Below are 12,851 nucleotides of genomic sequence, written 5' to 3'. Positions count from 1 at the left end.
ACAATCAGGTTATGAAACGTCAATAGCATAACTTTTTTTTTTTTAAATTCCATATTCAAAGACATTTTTCAATTGCATTACTCTAAAAATTCTCAACAAACGTATATGTCATATACTTTTTAAACTAATATATTGTGTTTAAATTTTATTTTATTAAATTTAGATCTGATGTAAAAACACATAATCACCACACCATAACCAATGTTTACATTGGTTATGGTGTGGTATGGTTAACCAATAATGCTGGTTAACTTAAAATCTACGCCGCCTACAATTCACCTAGTAAAACTCTACTGATGACAGATCTAGACCCCACTTTAGGCATTAAAGACTCCATCATCGTCATTGCTGAGGATTTAAATGCCAAACACTCAGCTTGGAACAGTAAAAGGTCAATAAAATCCCTCGTATACTGAACAATTATATGGTGTCTAACTACGTTTCAGTGGCTTGTCCCACAGAGCCTACTCATCATGGTCCTCTTGGCAGTTCAAATGTTTTAGATATTGCTATCCTATGGAACATCAGATACCAATATCAGCTACAAACGGTAAATTAGCTGTCTTCAAATCACAACCCTATCTTACTCAAATTAGGAAATCAGGAACAATCTCCCCCCCCTCCCTCATTCGTTCATAGCTTGGGAAAAATTATCCAAAGTGATCCCCTAACACATTGGTCCAGTGCCTACTATACAGAACAAGAAAGAGATAAACGTTGCAATAGCCAACTTCACAAATCAAATTAACAAAGCATTAGCAGCAGTAACCAAGACTATTACTCCTTATAACCTAACTGTCTCCCGGATGACATTAATTTAATTAAAGAAAATAAAAAAAGTCAGGAAACAACACGTGTACTCCACAGTATCGAAAAATTCTTAAAATGAACAACCAAGTGAGAGAAGCTCTCAGATATCAAGAGTGGCAAAATAAGCTAACACCCTTTGTCAAAAACGAAACCGAACTTTTCGAAAATAGAACAAACTACTGGCGCCACCTGTTGTATCATTTTGTTGTCGAAAGTGGCAACCGTCATTAGTGTTGTATCAACTGTTTATGATATTTGTTTCATAAGAAGCCGAATTATAGTGCCAAGAGTGACAATGTGTTTTGACGAAGTTGATCGTCACGACAGTCATGCCGCACGCGACGAATTCTCGCTATCAATCGCTTCAAAACTTCGATATAAAACTGACTATTAACCATTTGGCCAGGCCGAACGAATTCTTTGTGGATAATGGCCTTGGAATAGTAGAAACAAATCACGATTGTCTTTACTTTTGACTGCTCCAAGCGACTTTTTTTTTGGATGTCCCTCTTCTGGTGGTCTCCAATCAGCACTCTGTCGCTATGTTTCTGGCTCATACTCAAAACATCACGTTTCGTCACCAGCAACGATCGTTTCAAGGAAGTTTGAGTCCTTAGGAGCGGTTTTAATGAAGTCCTTGCAGTGGTCAATTCGATACATTTTTGGTTGTCGGTCAACTTGTGGGGAACAAATCGCGAATTCAATTTACGAAGGCCCAACCTCTCAATGAAAATGCACAGTTGATTTTAGAATCCCCAATTCATCTTCAGTCAGTCTCATGGACGATTTCGGGTTTTCTTTCATGAAATCACGCACTTTTTGGTTATTCAGTCCAGTCCAGCTTTTCTCGCTTAGTGCAGTTTTTGGATGTCCCGGCTTTTCGTCGCCCTCAAGCGTCTCACGACCACTTTGAAATCGCTTAAACCACTCGTAAACGTGAGTACGGTATAAGCATTCGTAACCGTATGCTTTTTGAAGCATTTGATGCGTTTTGGTAAAACGTTTACCAGGTTTAACACAAAAGTCAATCGCAGTTTTCAGTTTGAAACTCATTTTCCGACCGTTCGTCAAAACACACTGTCACTCTTGGCACTATAACTCGGCTTATAATGAAATAGATGTCATAAACAATTGATACTATACTAAGGAAGGTTGCCACTTTCGAAAAAGAAAAGATACAACAGGTGACGCCGATAGTTTCTTCTATTTTCGAAAAGTATGTTTTCTTTTTGGACAGAGGGGTGTACATCTCTTAGTCCTGAAGACCATTCATTTTGGAAGTTTTTGAAAACGCTCCGAAACAAACATAAATCTCTCCTTCCTGTGCAGTTTGATCACGGTATAGAATATACAGATGCTGAGAAAGCCGAATCTATGGCCAGCAATCTGAAAAAACAGTGCAGTCCAACATACGAAATCATAAATATCAACCTACTTCACAAGGTTCATCAACATGTTAGACGTACCTTAAAACAATCAAACAACAATTTAGAACTGACCAACCCTACTTCTCCATCAGAAATAATTAACATCCTCGAACATCTCAACAACAAAAAAGCACCAAGTCCGGACGGTGTCACACAAAATCATCAAATTACTCTTACGAAAAGCTATAATGCATCTTGTCAACATCATAAACTCAATTCTAGATTAGAGTATTTCCCTCCAACCTGGAGAATTGCGATCATTATACCAATTCACAAGCCTGGTATCCACAGTTACCTCAAAACTACTGACCCATCAGCCTACCATCCAATCTAGGAAAAATTCCCGAAAAATCATTCTCTCCGGACTGCAAGAATCAACAGACAGATTAAACATCATTCCAAACGAACAATTCGGCTTTCTTCGAAACCATAGTATACTGTCCAGCAAATCCATCGACTTGTAAAATATATTATACACCGATGCTGTATTCCTGGACATTGCAAAGGCTTTCGATAAAATCTGACATTATGGTCTCCTATACAAACTCATTCAAGCAAACATATCAATGAATAGCATACGTCTAATCAAATCATACTTTGCCGATGGAAAAATGCAGGTCAAGATTAGCGTAACAAAGTCTACCCAACATAAAATTTTAGCTGAAGTTCCACAAGACTCCTTATTGGCCTTGCATTTATTCTCAATCTACATGGCAGATATCCCACAGAATCCTATGGCGCCCATCACGGCTTTATACGCAGACGATACGCCAATATTAACAAGGTCTCTCCGTCCTTATCTTGTAACCAATAAACTTCAAGACAATATCTCTGTGCTAGAAAAATCGTTCTGAGGTTGGAGGCTTCAAGTAAATCCTCACAAAAAGCACAGCCATACTCTTTACCAGAAGGCCAGCATCCTCCAAAGGGGATATTCAGCTATTTAATGCCAAAATTCCATTGCAAATAGAAACTGAATATCTCCGGATACAATTATATAAAGGACTGCGATTCAGTAGTCACACTAGGCTCATCTGTGTGAAAGTATCCAAAGTTATCACTCAACTTTATCCCATGATTAATCGACGCAGCAAATTAAATACAAAAAACAAACTATCACTTTACCAGATGGTGATTCGAACCATAATTACCTATGCCTCGCCTATTTGAAGCCATACTTCCAAATTTTACATAATACAATTAGCACAAAACAAGTGCTTGTGGGATGTTTCAGGGTTCGTCAGAAAAGAACAGATTCACCTTGATACCAATATTCCATATATCTCCTCATTACTTCACTCTCTATCAGTGAAGTTCTTTTCAAATTAGCCACGCACTCAAATCAGCTGATCAAACAAGCTGCAGATTACAATGAATATGACCACTACAAGCATGAACGACCTAAAGCCATTTTACTGTTCAATGACTATACTTAATTCCACAACCCCTCACAGGACAAGCTTAATGCTCACAAACTACACTTAACAACGCATCTCTGTATTCAGACAGCAGGGAATACAAAAAAATTGGGAGCTTCACCTTTTAAAACAGTACCGTTGAACGCTGAGCAAGTATATACCATTGCCTAATGGGAGATCACTTGCCAGGTGCCTGCGTGTTAAAAAAAAGTTGAAAATGCTCATAGTAAACAACATATCATGCACATTCTTACGTAGAATACTACTGTATGTAGTGTATAATAATATTATTCTAAAATTCCATGTATATGTATAATACAATACACAAGATCAACTATCAACTTTACTGACATAAGGGGTGAAGCAAAAGCTTTTCATAGAGAAATTGCGAGTGGAGAAAGTTTATGAACCATTTGCTCAATCCTTATAAGGACTGGCTTAAAGGGGCGAAGCAAGAATGCTTTTCATCTTCCCCGTTATCTATAGGACAGTGTAGGGATAAGGTGTTATTGAGCTATTAAAGCTCTGATCATGGCAGGAGGGTAACAGCAATATCCTATCCTCAGTTAGAACGTCATTGGCTACAGCATTGCCATCCATCACCCCTAAGGGTATTATTAATCATCGCATCTCACGGTCGATCACCCATTATTAATTAGTTCTTATAAGAACTGGGTGATGGACTGAGTCCTTGACTCTTTATCCCGTCTTCTTCTTCTTCTTCGCGTTATTCCCGCTTCCTATGCAGGGTTCGCGTGTTACTTAGATGCGACTACTTGTTAGTACCACTCCCAACCGACCCGTCGCCTGGTCTGCCGCTGGGGGGGGGGAGATCCCGTCATCTGAATGAAGAAAATCTGTGTGGATGGGTGTTACTGAGCTAAAAAGCTCTAGTCATGGCTGGGTAAGCAATAGCCGAGCCTCAGTTAAAACTTCATTGGCTACAGCATCGCCATTGTTACCCTCTGTTTAAGTAAAGGGTAAAATCTCAAAATATCAGACGATCTCTAGGCCACTCATTCGTGGGCGAAAGACCGTCTAAATCTCCGCGTTAGTTCTACTCAGTGAAACTCGACCACCGAGCAGGAACCGCTCATTCCGAAGAAAATAATTCACCGGCAAGAACCTCTCAGCGGGCCGTGCCGGAGAACATTTTCCCCGGTGACTCAAATTGCTCCCTTAGGGCAAAAACCCCAAGAGAGCGAACTCATTACCCAGGATAACAGCAACAGCCGAACCTCAGTTAAACTTCATTGGTACAGCATTGCTAATTGATACCCTGATTAGTAAGTAAAGGGTAAAATCTCAAAAAATCGGACGATCTCTAGGCCACTCCATAGTGGGCGAAAGACCGTCCATATCTCAGCGTTGGTTCCACTCAGTGACGGGCTCCCCGCCCACTGAGCAGAACCGCTTAAATTCCGAGGAAAATAATTCACCGACAAGAACCCCTCAGCGGGCCGTGCCGGAGAACACCTTCCCCGGAGACTCAAAGTGCTCCCTTAAGGCAAAAACCTTAAGAGAGCGAACTCAAAAACTCATCACCCAGGATAACAGCAACAGCCGAACCTCAGTTAACTTCCTTGGTTCAGCATTGCTAATTGTTACCCTGGAAGTCCTAAAATGGACTTATATGTAATCACCCCCATTATTAATTCCTTATAGTCCTTATAAGGACTGGCTTAAAGGGGCGAAGCAAGAATGCTTTTCATATTCCCCGTTATCTGTAGAGGACAGTGTAGGGATAAGGTGTTATTGAGCTATTAAAGCTCTGATCATGGCAGGAGGGTAACAGCATTAGCCGAGCCTCAGTTAGAACTTCATTGGCTACAGCACTGCCATCCATTACCCTCCAAGGGAATTTTGGATTGAATGAATCAATCACCGCATCACACGGTCGATTGATTCTATTTTCTCGATTTCCCATTATTAATCCTTATAGTCCTTATAAGGACTGGCTTAAAGGGGCGAAGCAAGAATGCTTTTCATCTTCCCCGTTATCTGAAGAGGACAGTGTAGGGATAAAGTGTTATTGAGCAATTAAAGCTCTGATCATGGCAGGAGGGTAACAGCAATAGCCGAGCCTCAGTTAGAACTTCATTGGCTACAGCACTGCCATCCATTACCCTCCAAGGGAATTTTGGATTGAATGAATCAATCACCGCATCACACGGTCGATTGATTCTATTTTCTCGATTTCCCATTATTAATCCTTATAGTCCTTATAAGGACTGGCTTAAAGGGGCGAAGCAAGAATGCTTTTCATCTTCCCCGTTATCTGTAGAGGACAGTGTAGGGATAAGGTGTTATTGGGCAATTAAAGCTCTGATCATGGCAGGAGGGTAACAGCAATAGCCGAGGTCACATTATTAATTATATAATTTTTAGATATAATTTTAACAGGTGTTTTGTTAAAACTTAAATTTATTCCAAAATTTTAGGGAAATTTCCTAGATTTTAGGAATATTTTTATTTTTATTTTAAGTAAAAAAAATATTATAAAATAATTTAGAAATTTTATTTTGTTTTCTAAAATTAGAATTTTATTTGTGTTTCTAAAATAGCAATAATAATGCTTTGGTTTTTAAGTGACATCAGTGAGATTTTTACCTCTGTGACTGTATACAGAAAAATTTTCCATAGTAAATCAGGCTAAAATGTTAATTCATTTCTGGAACTACAGCGATCACAATTATTTAAAACTTACTAGACGTAAACATGTGTGTGTGTGTGTGTGTGTGTGTGTGTGTGTGTGTGTGTGTGTGTGTGTGTGTGTGTGTGTGTGTGTGTGTGTGTGTTAATTATGGAATGACGTAAAGTAACGCTTACTTGATTAGCCGGGTGGTGAACTAATATCTTTAGTTAGTTAATTTAGCTCTCACGGTACTAATACTATTGAACAATAAATGCTCTAGCATTTGCTGATGATCTTATACTCACAGCCTTTACTAGATAAGGCTTGCAGGAACTTCCCAACCAAGCAGTTGACCTCTTTCGATTACGGGGCCTGAACAGCAATGTATTAAAGTCGAGTACGCTTTTCCCTTCAGATACAGACGAGAAACTGAAGATTAAGAACTTTGAGTTTTTCTTACAGAGCCTGTGTTTACTTTCTATTTCGGTTCTGGGGAATGAGAATACTTTAGTGTTCTCTTCTCTCCGACAGGCAACTCCTCTTTACCATCTCTTTTAGTATATTTTCTCTGTTCTCCACGAAAAAGTCCAACTAAAACCTCAACAGAGGCTGTGAATTTTGAATTACTTCCTTTTGCTTAGACACAACGATAGGATAGTCCTAGATAAAGTCTCTCTCTCTCTCTCTCTCTCTCAGTACTGTCCCTCTTCGCTTAGCACTCTGTTCTCGGTTACGTCTCCCTCACAATGTGTCATTAGCATTTTCCCATGCCAATGTAAACGATGAAGGTCTTTGGGATTCTCTCTTGTTGCGATGGTTAGTGCATAGATTACGTATATATGCAGATTACAGAAATTTTCTCTCTCTCCACTTCAGAATTATATCTTGCTGCGTCCGGGACTTCATGTATTAAGAGTGATTATTGGCGTACCTATGGATGGGTGCTTGATGGAAAGACACCGATTAAAGATGAGATGGGCTTTAATCATTCAGTTGACGGAGGTGCATACAAGAATCTAAACACGTCCCCTCTCAACATCAATAGATCGAGGATGGGACTCGCTTCCTTACCGAATTTGAAGCGATGAAAAGAACTGCATAGCAGGTGCTCAGAGTATGTAAACTTTGCATCACGTTGCTAAATATTGTTATTGCACACATGGATTACATGTCAGAAGGCACAATGCAATAGATGCAATAGTGAGGATTAGAGAAAATTGGCTGAAGAACAAATATTAAATCATAGCAGTAGAATCCCACTATAGGACTAACATTGTATTAAGGAACCCTGACCCTTGTAGTAAAGAGAAGAGTTAGATGTTATTGAGTATAAGTTGTGAGTGCTGGACGACCACTCACTACCCTCCATAATGAGAAAGCAGATTACTATTCCAAAAACCAAAACTTAGTTCGGCTACTTCGGGAAGAATGCCACATATTACCAAAATTTGCATTGCCAATTGTATCATTTAAAGGTGTATGGTATCAACAGAGTTAAATGGACTTACTAAGCTTTGAACTCTCTCAGGATTTTTCAAGATATTCTCTTTGTGTCCCTTGCAGGACACACTGGTGGCATGGAAGACATACCAGAGAATAACCTCTTGATTCCCCAAGTCTGGAGTTGGATAGCACAGGCTACTTTTCGGAGCTGAGGCCTCTTCTGGTGTTAGATGTGGGAGCATAGTATGTAGCACTGTTTTCAGTGCGAAGTTAGGAAAATAAAAAATAAAGACAAAAATGTACAACCTTTATTGGGTGGATTCACATAAAAGAAACTTTGATGATATATATTTATTTGACTACCCCTTCCGGTAAACTTACCTTTCCAGAAGAGTGTGTATCCGGGAAGGTCTTTAGGGAAAAAAAAAACATTTTTAAAAAATATAAATCAATAAATGGCATAACTGAATTCACTTAACAAATATTTATTGGAAGTATAGATTTAGTAATGTTAGCAGTATCTATCTACACATGTTGGACAAATTCATGAGTGAGTTATTCTGAAAAGTCTTTCTGACCACCTTCTCTTTTTTATCCATCCTTATCATTATTTTGATATAGGAATTTAGCTGAACCAGAGAGAGATGCGTGCATTTCAATGAAAATGTTTTAGAAGCAGTCCGTTCCATTTTCTTCACATGAAGGATTTTCCCACTATATTTTAACTCGAATCTTACTACGGCTAAATCATCAGCATCTTTAGCGTGATTTAAAAAGTTTTAGTAAGCTTTCATCTTTTACCTCATTTGATCTTTCATCATACTTCCATGTTTAACCTGTTTGAGAATTTTTGATGGCATAAGGCAACATCAAAGGATTTTGTACACAAGGAAGGTGAGGATTATGAGTGTTAGACGAATAAACTAGGCAAGATGGCTGTTAACTCGTTTGACTGACAGACTAAATTAGGTTCCGTGAACCATATATTTTGAGCTAACATAACTGCTCACGAATAATAATACCGGAATGATATCTTCCAGTTGTATATATGAGAATTAGAATATAAAGTTAACGACATACCGACGGAAACACTGATAAGAAGATAACAGTTTCACCAAAACATTTTCAACTGATAAGAAGATAACAGTTTTTTTTTTCTTTTCGGAAACAGGTTCATCCCCAAACACAGGCGAACCTGCTGGAAGAACATACTGAACGAAAAGATATAGTATTGACCTCATAACTATAGTTGTGTATGTCGTAATTCCAAAAGAAAGACCAGACAACTGCAATACACATAAAATATTACATATCAGGGTGATTTCGAATTTCTTATTTTTGTTTTTTTTTTCTTTTAAGAACATTGGCTACTTGAGACTTCTTGCCGTTTAATTTAAACACAAATTGCAGTCCTATTTTAAAGGAACTACCTCTGTGTGTAAAAATGGCATTTTATTAAATTCTAATTACATTATCGACTCAGGAGAGTCATGTAGGAGAGCCATGAAGAGATTTTTTTTTTATTTTGTTAAATAATATATAATAGGTTTTGTAAGAAACAATGGGGTTATATCATCTAATTTGGGTCAAAGTGAGACTAGGTAGATAATTTTCTTATGTTGATTTTATTGCTCTTAAATAAAAATGGAAAAATGGGAAAAATTAATGGATACATCTAAGTAAATAACTACACTAAGTAAAATGCATAAATGAAAAACAAAGTACAAAATTACAACAGGTAATTTTATATTTCTTGAACTGTTCAGGAGTATCAAACTCAATTGGGCTGCGGGCCATTTGCCATAAAATTGTATCTCAATTGGGCCATAAAAAATTTTTGACTGAAAAAATCTGTGCCAATTAGAATCGAAGGGAAGTGAAAGAATGAGTATAAATAAATTGGAAAATTAATAAAAAAAATTTATTTATTCTAAGTCATTACAAGACATAAAATAATAATATAATGATTATGACAACTCAAAAAAAAAAATAAATAAAGAATATTTTTGTTATATTAATATTTGCAATAGATAGCATTTAAACCAAATTAAACTGAAATTAATTTATTGATGCTTTGAGTTTGAGTTATTGGGCGCACTCACATATATCTAACCAAAAATAACAGTTTTTAGTTAGGTACTGTGTTTGCCGGTGCAAAGTATGGTTTTGCTTGAGTCTATACAGCATAGTTAATGTGGAAGGGGACATGTGATTCCTAGTTAGTACCGTTTTTATTCCAGTTATCTCAAATTGCACTAAACAAATATATTACATATGTTGAGACAGACAGCAAATGTCTCTGTGCTTTATTCAGTGGACCAATCTTGCATCTGCAATATAGTGGCAGTTGGGAAGGGCGTGTTGTTTACTGCGGGGAGCGAGTTATCGCGTACGATATAGATGCAAAAATGTTTAATTTTTTTTTCGTAAAGTAAAATTAGGTGTGGACGTCATACGCGAGGGAAAGTTATATTCGAGTAAATATGGTATTTCTGTTTTATTACAAAAATCAACCATCCTTTTTTTAAATCTTTCCTTGAGGCGTCGTGGGCCGCAGGAAATTGATTTGTGGGCGCATGTGGCCCGCTGACCGCCCGTTTGACACCCCCCCCCCCCGTGTTAGACAATAGATGCCAAATAAAATCCCTTAACAAGCAGACGCGTTATAATTTGCTGGCCATGCAATAAATTAAGTATATATAACCACAGGAATTTTAGTATTTAAATATCATAAATGCATTTATATTATTTTAACAAATATTTTACTGATTTATAAATTACTATATTAAGTGTGTGCCTCTGTAATATTTCCCCCCAAATATTCTTAGATTTATTTAAATCACGCTGTTTAAGATATCCGCTACCCAATTCATAATGAAATAATCTTTCAATTTCCAGAGTTTCCCTAAAGCGACATATCATTTAAGAAAGAATGATTTTTAAGAGTAAATTGGGAAACGAGAAGAGAGAGAGAGCAGATTATTATGATATCTCAATAAGAAATCCGTCCCAATAATATAATTGCTGTGACTGCGCCTTACTCCAGAACATTTAGGAAGGTATTCAAAAAATGAATGCACAAGGTGTGTGCGCGAAGCATTAATCTCTTGAACACCATCCTAAATGTTCTGCAGTAAGGTCACGTGTTGTTCGTTTTCATATACTTGCAACTATCTCTGTTAGCTAAAACTCTATCCAGCTGCTACATGGTACACTAATAATATTTCCACTTTGATGAATCATTTTCAACTACAAAAGTTTGGTGAAAAAGTAATGGCTATTTTTTTGATAAAATTAGAAATCTTTAATATAATAAATCAAATTTTCTATATTGAGATAATAAAGGATAATAGTTATATATAGTAAACCATTTATGTCCATCTTCTGACTACATTTGACCACAGTGAACAGAGATGGCAATACCTTTTTGGAAAGACGCATCGTCACAACTCTTAAACTGACCTTTGATTCCATTTGCTTTAATTCCTTATCAATGATAAGGTGAATTTTACATTAGGTAATCCTTTAAGAGACCAGATATGTGAAAGACACACGGAACTAAGTCCACGGAATCAAATTCGAAATTTTCATGAATGGTCTGGTGAGCTAATATGTCTGATGATTTAAGATTTAAGATTCACTGAAATTGTTTGTTGACACTCTCACCTAGATTTTAAAATAAATGTTAAAATAAATAAATAAAATGTTAAAACATTAATCTCCCAGAAGATGTTCATTAGATTTATGTGCCTGATTTGGAAAGTGTTTTGAGGATTTTGATATAGCAGATGATTTTACGTCTCCATTTTTAGGATTTATGGAAAGATTTGCACCTTTCATGATTTTCACGTGACGAATTTTTGCACCCATCTTTCTCTAATTTTCATCAATTGTGTTGGCAGGTTGTCTATCTGATTTACGCTGATTTTCTAAACTATTTTCATTTTTGTTAAATAATCTCCAGTAGTTACAACTTATATCAGTAGTTTCTATACCATATGTACTGAATAGTTTGAATAATTTCCAGTTTTTCTTAATTTATTTGACTACATTCGGAATGCGGATCTAATACTGCAATACAGGCATTAGTTAAATCAAACTGGTTTTACTGTGCTTACTGTTAAAATACACAAGAAAGGCAATTTGTTATTTTTATAGACAAGAAAATTCAAGATTTTTGCCATAAAAGTTATTTTGTTGGCAAATACTGATTCTTATCACTCATAAAAACAAATGTTATAGTTTGCTTCCTGTTTGCGAATTTCGCTGCTCACTGAATCGCAAAAATTACGCATCTAACACCGATTATATATAATCTAAGGCATTAATGAAGGAAGCATGTTGCTTTCAGAAAGCACTGGTGAAATTTTGTATATTACACAACACACAAATGTTTCATCATCATAGATGATATTTTACATTTACTAAAATTGTTTTATAGAATTCAGTACTCAGTATGTGACATTTATGCATCTCTTCCAACTACTCACCAAACGTTGACAATATTTCATTCATAGTTCGTTCACTATGTAAGCACGAAACATCTTCATTCCACCATTACCAGTGATCTCGTTAATAAAACAAGTTGAATGTAAAGAGAAAGTATGGAAATTGCTTTGGATGTCAACAGTTTAGGTATACGAGTGTTGTTTGAATCTCTTTCTTTATGACAATCACGTGTTTTTCCTGTTTTCACGATGAGAATTCGAAACACAAGCGCCCTTTACTTGCTGTATTTTATGGACGGACGAGTATTGTTAAGAATTTCTTCTGTAGCAGTCTAAAGAAAAAAAAATTTAAGCCACGTTCTCACGCAATATGACCATAAAAATAATGCATAAAACATTTAGACAGACTCGGCGGCAAACAGAAATAGTTATATCTCGGATGGGAACCGTTGGAAAAACCCTTCGGTAAATGGACAACTTGAAGGAGAAATAAGAATAGGCTAGTTTGTTTCCTATTAAGGAGAACGTTCAAGATTTTCCAGTAGTAAAGAAAACATCGCCTCTCTGGATGACTTTCAAATAGACTACAACGAAAGCAAGTTATTTTCGAGCATGTATGATGATATCACGCTTTTAATGTACACAAAAACAAAGTCGAATATTTCTCATA

This window comes from Typopeltis vanoorti, chromosome 8 (genome assembly GCF_054136105.1).
Source record: "Typopeltis vanoorti isolate ZY-2024b chromosome 8, IOZ_Tvanoo_1.0, whole genome shotgun sequence".
NCBI classification, from domain to species: domain Eukaryota; kingdom Metazoa; phylum Arthropoda; class Arachnida; order Uropygi; family Thelyphonidae; genus Typopeltis; species Typopeltis vanoorti.
Note: the sequence above shows the minus strand (reverse complement) of the source record.